The sequence below is a fragment of the Convolutriloba macropyga genome, chromosome 12 (assembly GCF_964194025.1).
Source record: "Convolutriloba macropyga chromosome 12, txConMacr16.3, whole genome shotgun sequence".
Taxonomy (NCBI): domain Eukaryota; kingdom Metazoa; phylum Xenacoelomorpha; order Acoela; family Convolutidae; genus Convolutriloba; species Convolutriloba macropyga.
This window is the reverse complement of record NC_134479.1, coordinates 18,260,613-18,270,589: the sequence shown is the minus strand read 5'-3', so window position 1 is coordinate 18,270,589 and position 9,977 is coordinate 18,260,613.

The following is a 9,977-nucleotide window of genomic DNA, read 5'->3' as shown; positions in this document are numbered from 1 at the left end:
AACTGTCAACAAAATTCCTGCAATTGTTTTCGGCTTTTCGATGAATGTCATATTTCAGTAATTTAACGAGGGCTACAAACTTGTGATATTTTGCTTCAGCCAAATAATCTGAACGCTTCTTCTCAAGGACAAATTGGAAAAAAAACACAAAGAGCACGGTTTTCCGATCCAATGTCAATGACTTCAAATCCTGTGGCCAACATCGACAACGGATGATCTCCATGGAACAGAGCCTTCGTAACCTATAACCACTACTATTACTACTGCTACTATATGTAGTAGCGATAATGCTCCGGCTGATTGGGCATGGACACATTAGGCCTCCGAACCTCATTTAATACACCGCAACAATTTACCTCACCCAGTGAATCGTCTAGACCCCACCATATACATTGACCCCAGCGTACAATATACAACCCCAATGGCTAAAAATTCAGTTGATGGAAATGTATCCTACTGAATCTAGAAGGTCAGGTAGACAAGTAGTTGTTACAAAACTATTCAATGATCCTATTCCATGGGACGCTTTCAAATTTGAAAAGAAGTAAAATTTGTTTTTAATATTACACAAGATATAAATAATATTATTGCCTCTAATTATCGGGAATAATACTCTTGCAGATTATTGCCCACTCCAAATGAACTAAAGGATTTTTATGAGCATATTTAGAGGCTCATTCACAATCCTCTTGACTTAATAATAAACAGATGATTAAGGAAATATATAGTGACATAGAGCAATACTAATATAATTGTATGAAACCACGTTGGCTCCCATTAAAGTCAGTAAGAGCATTGTTGTCTCTTTATTGAGAAACGACATTTTCACTATGTCGGGACGTTTTTCTGCTTTACTTTGCTCCCAAGTTGTTATGATACTTTCAAGCATCCGTCTACTAAAGAATACTGTATCTGTAATGTATTCCGCGCTCATATAAACTCTCAATTCATCCACCGATAACTTCTGTTGCCCTATCTGGTCTGTTTTCAACATGCCATTATATGTGTTCATCTTGGGACAGAACAAAGTAATTTTATTATTAGCCAATCAAGTTCTAGTATTTACAAAAAATGAGATGAAAATATCCAATTCTAGAAACCAATAAAAAATTAACTTGAAAAGTGGATTGAAAGTTCCCGAACATTAAAAAGCGATGAAGTTGCACAAACTGCTTCAAGAAACGGGTATAAAATTTCAAACCGATGGAAACATAAAAAAGGGACCTAAAAATTCCTTTGTCGACTGTGCTGTTGTCGAAAAGATCCAAAGTTTTTCCCGAAATCAGAGCGGCTACTGATTTACCCCCGCCCCACTCAATATGGGGGGAGTGAACCAAGCTCCCATTGCCGCTATGCTAGCTGTACTGTGAATATATAAACTTGGATGGGGTGCAAACTTCAGTACAGACGTACCAAGCTCGAAAGAAGTTGTACGAGAATTAGACAACCCAGGAACTTGTTCACCAGATGTGAACGTTAACTTTGATTCATTATGCCTTCGAACAAACTTATCTCCATCACAAGCCATATCTTTCGTGGGTTAAACGGTCGGACCACGAGAAGATTTCGCTCTAAGCACAAACGGCTAATCGGGGAAGCGGTCTTCAAATATCCAATCTTCTCTCAATGGCACCTTTCGCAATCCCGAGGCCTCCAGAACACCACTCTCCGCCATGGGGGGAATGAACCAAGCTCCCATTGCCGCTATGCTAGCTGTACTGTGAACATATAAACTTGGATGGGGTGCAAACTTCAGTACAGACGTACCAAGCTCGAAAGAAATTGTACGAGAATTAGACAACCCAGGAACTTGTTCACCAGATGTGCACGTTAACTTTGATGCATTATGCCTTCGAACAATTTTATCTCCATCACAGGCGACATCTTTCGCGGTTTAAACGGTCGGACCACGAGATTTCGCTCTAAGCACAAACGGCTAATCGGGGAAGCGGTCTTCAAATATCCAATCTTCTCTCAATGGCACCTTTCGCAATCCCGCGGCCTCAAGAACACCACTCTCCGCCATTGTAAATGTTTCCGTGACATCGATGGTGTCCATTAGCAATTCAATCAATCTGAAAGTAACAGTTGGGATTCAACAAAGCGAAACTGAAAAAGAAACACAAAATCAAAACAATTTTGAACGATTTGTTGACGAATACAGAAATCAAATTCGTTGACCAACGCATACAGTGATGCTATGAAATAACTAGTAACACCAAAATGGCGGTAAAGAAAGGTGGCAGCACAGAATAAAATTGCCCCGCAGACGATAAAGTTTAGGCACGTAGACGATAAACATTTTAGCCGAAATAACTACCAATGCTTGTTTGTATCCCCGTTACTGGTATCCCTCCAGGAGGCAGTAACAAATAGTAGTCTGATGGCAAAAAAATCTTGAAGGTATCTTTCGCAATCTGGAAGTTCGTCTCTGCTGAATTCTCCAAACTTGAATGAACATCGTAGCCTGCTTCTAGAAGCGATCTCATGTGCGTCAAGTAGTTCGGTTTTTCAGAGTAATCAAGCATATTCTCCAAACTGTCAGCAGAATTCCTGCATTTGTTTTCAGCTTTTCGATGAATGTCATATTTCGGTAATGTAACGAGGGCTACAAACTTTGATATTTTGCTTCAGCCAAATAATCTGAACGCTTCTTCTCCAGGACAAAATGAAAAAAAAAACACGAAGAGCACGGTTTTCCGAACGAATGTCAATGACTTCATATCCTGTGCCCAACATCCACAACGGCTGATCTCCATCGAACACGGGCTTCGTAACCTATAACCACTACTATTACTACTGCTACTATATGTAGTAGCGATAATGCTCCGGCTGATTCGGCAATTACACATTAGGCCTCCGGACCTTATTTAATACACCGCAACAAGTTACCTCACCCAGTGAATCGTTTAGACCCCACCACATACATCGACCCCAGCGTACAATCTACAACCCCAATAGCTAAAAAATCAGTAAATGAAAATATATCTACCGAACCTAGAAGGTCAGGTAGACAAGTAGTTGTTACAAAACTTCAATGATCCTATTCCATGAGTCCTAGCAGAGGTCCAGATCGAGTGTTTAGGCGAACTTGAAGTATGAGGAAGTTAACTTGATGGTATCTGTAGCTCATACCTTTATCTTTCTGTACGTTTTCTTGAACGAGATCAAATACGCTCCCGAATCGGGCCTGAACAAAAACGGGCTTGGGACTTTAGCGCGCATGTCCTGCGCCACTCCTCTGTAGTCTCTTTGCTGCAGTTGAGTAGGTCTTTCGGGCAGTTTTAATTGCCGTCTTCTTATTCAATTGTTCGTTTTGCATGCCAGGAGAAATTTTCCTTATAAAACAGCAGTAATCCATAAAGGTACTCAATGCTGCAAGGTAGTTGAGCATAGTTTGGGGCTTCCAACCTCTTCGCTTTTGTAGGTCCAAGGCTGCATCAACTAGGAGTTTTAGATTCTTTAATCCTTGTCTCACTGTAAAAAATATCCAAACGATATTCTGATGGATTTCCAAATGACGTTTAATCCGCTTAACATGGGTGTAGCAAATCAAACATTCTACCGAACAGCCATCTTGACTTCTTTTACTCGCTTGCCTGACTTACTTACATAACTTGATGTCTGTCTGTGTTATGTATTCAGTGTCAGCATTTGCAACATCTGCTTGATGATAGCCACCTATTTGTTCACCAAAAGATTGTGATTGAAGTTCGCCATCCACGTTATTTGTTTCTCTAATAGACTGTAGCTCATGTTCGCCAGAAGACAGTGACTGAAAATCGCCATCCACATTATTAGTTTCGTCAAAAGACTGTAACTCATGTTCGCCAATAGACTGTAACTAAATGTAGCTAATAGGCTGTAACTGAAGATCGTCATCCGCCATAATAGTTTTTACAATAGGCTCTGACTCCACTTCGTCATTTTTCTTTTTTTCGACTCTTTTTTCGACATTTTCGGCAGGTAGAAGAAAGACATTGTTCGTTCCTATTGCCAAAATAATTATCTGCGCACGACTCTGTTGTTTCTTCGCCTGACGCAATATTTTTGATGGTTTCATTTCCAATGACTGTTAGATTTTCTCCCCCTCCGCTGTGTACCAGCAGTTCGTGTTGCAAATGTGATTTACAAAGGATGCAGATCTCAACATAGTTCTTGAATGTTTGTAATTAGAGGTGGCAGCGAAGACCGAGAAGGTCATATCATCAAGTAAATCGCGTTCATCTTTTTTCACCGTGTAACCTCTAGTATCAGTAATGGGAACTTTTGGTTTGAACGCACTTCTGGATATAACCGCCATTTCTGTAAATTTGACATTTTGGCCAAATTCATTTGTTGGTACAAGATCTAAATTCTGGAAAGATGCTATATAGGAATCTCTAATCATCGTATAAGTTTTTTGGTTGCTTCTTAGCTTCAGGAAAATTTTGATATTGGGATGCTCAATTAATTTGTGAGTTTTTGTTTCTAAGCTGTCAATGAATGTCTCGGTAAGATGTGCGTCGATGTATACTAATACTTGCCAGAAATGGGGGGAACTATCGGTGTGGGCAATTTTGGGGGGCAATTGTAGCATCCACAGTTTTCAATTGAACCGAACCAAAGCTATCGAAATGATTCAGGTAAATATTTTGCTCTGCGGATATTTCCACAAAATATTCGTTCATTTCGTTCAATACTTGTACTATTTCCTAACTGGCCTACATAATCGTTGATCTTAAGTATATTAACTTTTTCGGGATTTTTTGGGACGCTATTTTAGGTCGGGCATTAACAACGTTGTCGGGGCGAAATAAATCATCTGGCTCTGCTTCGTTCGTCCACTTGCGTTTCCCTGCCGATTTGGGTGGCTTACCTTTGAAAGATTGGCGTGTAGATTTGTCTTGCACTTTCACATCGTGGCTCCGCAAGCTTTTAATTAGCTGTGGTTCATCCATTTTTTTGTTTTCTGCTGCGGGTCGACATAACTCAGTTATAAATTTCAATTAAATTAACGATGAATTTCTCAAGAGTCATTGATGAATTTCTTGTTTTTAAATTTTTTGGCGAAGTTTATTGTAGTAAAAACAATGCTAAAATGATAGAAAAGTTAGGTAAAGTAGAGTCAAGTATAGCGAGTTCATCATCTGTTAAGTTTTTTAAGATGCATTTAAAATGATTCTCTGATGCTTTTAGGCAAATCTTTAATGACTTAATATAATTATGAAACTGAGTCAATTTCTGAATTCCCCTGCACCTAATAATCGTGTTCAACGGTTTAGATTGGATTTTTAACGGTATTCAAATTATTGGAAGGACTTAAATGGCTAAACTTTACAATCAAAAATTCATGCAGAACTTTAAAAGTTTTTTTATTGTCTGACTTATAAAATTCACTTTTTTTGCCGCCAGATTTTAAAGACGAACACATAGTTGTATCATGACAAGTTAATAGAATAATTTTTAGGGAATGGAGCTGAGAAATTTTTTTAATCCTTTTATAATGGTAGAATTTAATCATATTTAAATTAAGAGAAATTTATAATATTTTAATGCACAATTTAAAAGTTTTTTTGATGGTCTTACTTGTAAAATTCACAATTCTTTTTCCGCCAGATTGTTAAAAAAAGTACGTATTTGTATCATAACCAGTCGCACGCATTTTTCTAATTCAAACATGGTAGTTTACCAATTATTAGTCATGATTAACTAAAATTATAAAATTCCTTTGGCCGACAAAAGCACATATATGAATTATCGTAGTTAAAAGACAAAATATCTAACCACACAGTGCATGCTGAAAGCGGGCTGAACAATAGGATCACTTGGCTGTCCGATATGATACAATAAATTTTTATTCGTATAAAACCCTTTTCTTTTTGTTCGCGACGACAAACTCACTTGGAAGTTCAACATTAACTTTGATTAACTGTCCCACTGAAAAAATTCCTTCGTCGACTGCGCTGTTGTCGAAAACATCCAAAGTTTTTCCCGAAATCAGATCGGCTACTCAATATGGGGGGAGTGAACCAAGCTCCCATTGCGGCTATGCTAGCTGTACTGTGAACATATAAACATGTATGTGGTGCAAACTTCTTCAGTACAGACGTACCAAGCTCGAAAGAAATTGTACGAGAGTTAGACAAACCAGATTTGAACGTTAACTTCGATTCATTATGCCTTCGAACAAACTTATCTCCATCACAAGCCACATCTTTCGCGGGTTAAACAGTCGAACCACGAGAAGATTTCGCTCTAAGCACAAACGGCTAATCGGGGAAGCGGTCTTCAAATATCCAATCTTTCAATGGCACCTTTCGCAATCTCGCGGCCTCCAGAACACCACTCTCCGCCATTGCAAATGTTTCCGTGACATCGATGGTATCCATTAGCAATTCATTAGCAATTCTTTCAATCTGAAAATAACAGTTGGGATTCATCAAAGCGAAACTGAAAAAGAAACACAAAATCAAAACGATTTTGAACGATTTGTTGACGAACACAGAAATCAAATTCGTTGACCAACGCATACAGTGATGCTATGAAATAACTAGTAACCCCAAAATGGCGGTAAAGAAAGGTGGCAGCAGAGAACAAAATTGCCACGTAGACTATGAAGTTTAAGCACGTAGACGATAAACATGTTAATCGAAATAACTATCAATGCTTGTTTTGTATCCCCATTACTGGTATCCCTCCAGGAAGCAGTAACAAATAGTAGTCTGATGGCAAATAATCTTCAAGGTTTCTTTCGCAATTTGGAAGTTCATCTCTGCTGAATTCTCCAACCTTGAATGAACATCGTAGCCTGCTTCTAGAAGCTTTCTCATATGCGTCAATTAGTTCGGCTCTTCAGAATAATCAAGCATATTCTGCAAACTATCAGCAGAATTCCTGCAACTGTTTTCAGCTTTTCGATGAGCGGCATAATTTCAGTAATGTAATGAGGGCTACAAACTTGTGATATTTTGCTTTAGCCAAATAATCTGAACGCTTCTTCTCCAGGACAAAATGAAAAAAACACACGAAGATTACGGTTTTCCGGTCCAATGTCAATGACTTCAAATCCTGTGGCCAACATCCACAACGGATCATCTCCATGGAACAGAGCCTTCGTAACCTATAACCACTACTATTACTACTGCTACTATATGTAGTAGCGATAATGCTCCGGCTGATTGGGCATGGACACATTAGGCCTCCGAACCTCATTTAATACACCGCAACAATTTACCTCACCCAGTGAATCGTCTAGACCCCACCATATACATTGACCCCAGCGTACAATATACAACCCCAATAGCTAAAAATTCAGTTGATGGAAATATATCCTACTGAATCTAGAAGGTCCGGTAGACAAGTAGTTGTTACAAAACTATTCAATGATCCTATTCCATGGGACGCTTTCAAATTTAAAAAGAAGTAAAATTTGTTTTTAATATTACACAAGATATAAATAATATTATTGCCTCTAATTATCCGGAATAATACTCTTGCAGATTATTGCCCACTCCAAATGAGCTAACGGATTTTTATGAGCATATTTATAGGCTCATTCACAATCCTCTTCGACTTAATAATAAACAGATGATTAAGGAAATATATAGTGACATAGAGCAATACTAATATAATTGTATGAAACCACGTTGGCTCCCATTAAAGTCAGTAAGAGCATTGTTGTCTCTTTATTGAGACACGACATTTTCACTATGTCGGGACGTTTTTCTGCTTTACTTTGCTCCCGAGTTGTTATGATACTTTCAAGCATCCGTCTACTAAAGAATACTGTATCTGTAATGTATTCCGCGCTCATATAAACTCTCAATTCATCCACCGATAACTTCTGTTGCCCTATCTGGTCTGTTTTCAACATGCCATTATATGTGTTCATCTTGGGACAGAACAAAGTAATTTTATTATTAGCCAATCAAGTTCTAGTATTTACAAAAAATGAGATGAAAATATCCAATTCTAGAAACCAATAAAAAATTAACTTGAAAAGTGGATTGAAAGTTCCCGAACATTAAAAAGCGATTAAAAGTTGCACAAACTGCTTCAAGAAACGGGTATAAAATTTCAAACCGATGGAAACATAAAAAAGGGACCTAAAAATTCCTTTGTCGACTGTGCTGTTGTCGAAAAGATCCAAAGTTTTTCCCGAAATCAGAGCGGCTACTGATTTACCCCCGCCCCACTCAATATGGGGGGAGTGAACCAAGCTCCCATTGCCGCTATGCTAGCTGTACTGTGAACATATAAACTTGGATGGGGTGCAAACTTCAGTACAGACGTACCAAGCTCGAAAGAAGTTGTACGAGAATTAGACAACCCAGGAACTTGTTCACCAGATGTGAACGTTAACTTTGATGCATTATGCCTTCGAACAAACTCAGTCTCCATCACAAGCCCCATCTTTCGCGGGTTAAACGGTTGGACCACGAGAAGATTTTGATCTAAGCACAGACGGCTAATCGGGGATGCGGTCTTCAAATATCCAATCTTCTCTCAATGGCACCTTTCGCAATCCCGTGGCCTCCAGAACACCACTGTCCGCCATTGTAAATATTTCCGTGACATCGATGGTATCCATTAGCAATTCAATCAATCTGAAAATAACAGTTAAAATTCAAAGCGAAACTGAAAAGGAAACACTCAAAATCAAAACAATTTTAACGATTTGTTGACGAACACAGAAATCAAATTCGTTGACCAACGCATACAATGATGCTATGAAATAACTAGTAACACCAAAAATGGCGGTAGAGAAAGGTGGCAGCAAAGAATAAAATTGCCCCCGCAGACGATAAAGTTTAGGCACGTAGACGATAAACATGTTAGCCGAAATAACTATCAATGCTTGTTTTGTATCCCCGTTACTGGTATCCCTCCAGAAAGCAGTATCAAATAGTAGTCTGATGGCAAATAATCTTCAAAGTTTCTTTCGCAAGCTGGAAGTTCGTCTCTGCTGAATTTTCCAAACTTGAATGAAGATCGTAGCCTGCTTCTAGAAGCTTTCTCATGTGCGTCAAGTAGTTCGGTTCTTCAGAATAATCAAGCATATTCTGCAAACTGTCAGCAGAATTCCTGCAATTGTTTTCAGCTTTTCGATGAATGTCATATTTAGTAATGTAACGAGGGCTACAAACTTGTGATATTTTGCTTCAGCCAAATAATCTGAACGATTCTTCTCCAGGACAAAATGAAAAAAAACAGACACGAAGAGCACGGTTTTCCGAACGAATGTCAATGACTTCATATCCTGTGGCCAACATCCACAACGGTTGATCTCCGTCGAAAAGAGGCTCTGTAACCTATAACCACTACTATTACTACTGCTACTATATGTAGTAGCGATAATGCTCCGGCTGATTCGGCATGGACACATTAGGCCTCCGAACTTTATTTAATACACCGCAAGTTACGTCACCCAGTGAATCGTTTAGACCCCACCATAGACATCGACCCCAGCGTACAACCTACAACCCCAATAGCTAATAAATCAGTAAATGAAAATATATCCTACTGAACCTAGAAGGTCAGGTAGACAAATAGTTGTTACTGAAAATGGCAGTATTTGCGAAATATTTCTAAACTAAGATTTTCTGCACCATAAATAGGGAAGCAAAAAGTAGAAAAATCATTCTTCCTTCACTGACGAAATGCTCATCAGAATAAACGGCAAATTATCCAAACTAAAATCTACTTTCTTTCCTGCTAACGACTTGAACAATATTCACGCTACTTTTCTATTTAGGCAAGTAATTTATTTAGGTAAGGTAAATTTGTATAAAGTAAGGTATTTTATAATTGTTCTCCATTCACTTTCTGCAAATTTCTATCCTTTTAATGTTAGAGTACCTGAAATTGTACCCCTAATTATTTCAACGTTATTTCAGTAACTTGAGCAAACGCAGACTCTAAATTTAGCAATACTCTAGGGCAAAGAAGTAGGACATTTTGATTTTTCTAAAATTGATTTCAATAAAATGTATTCG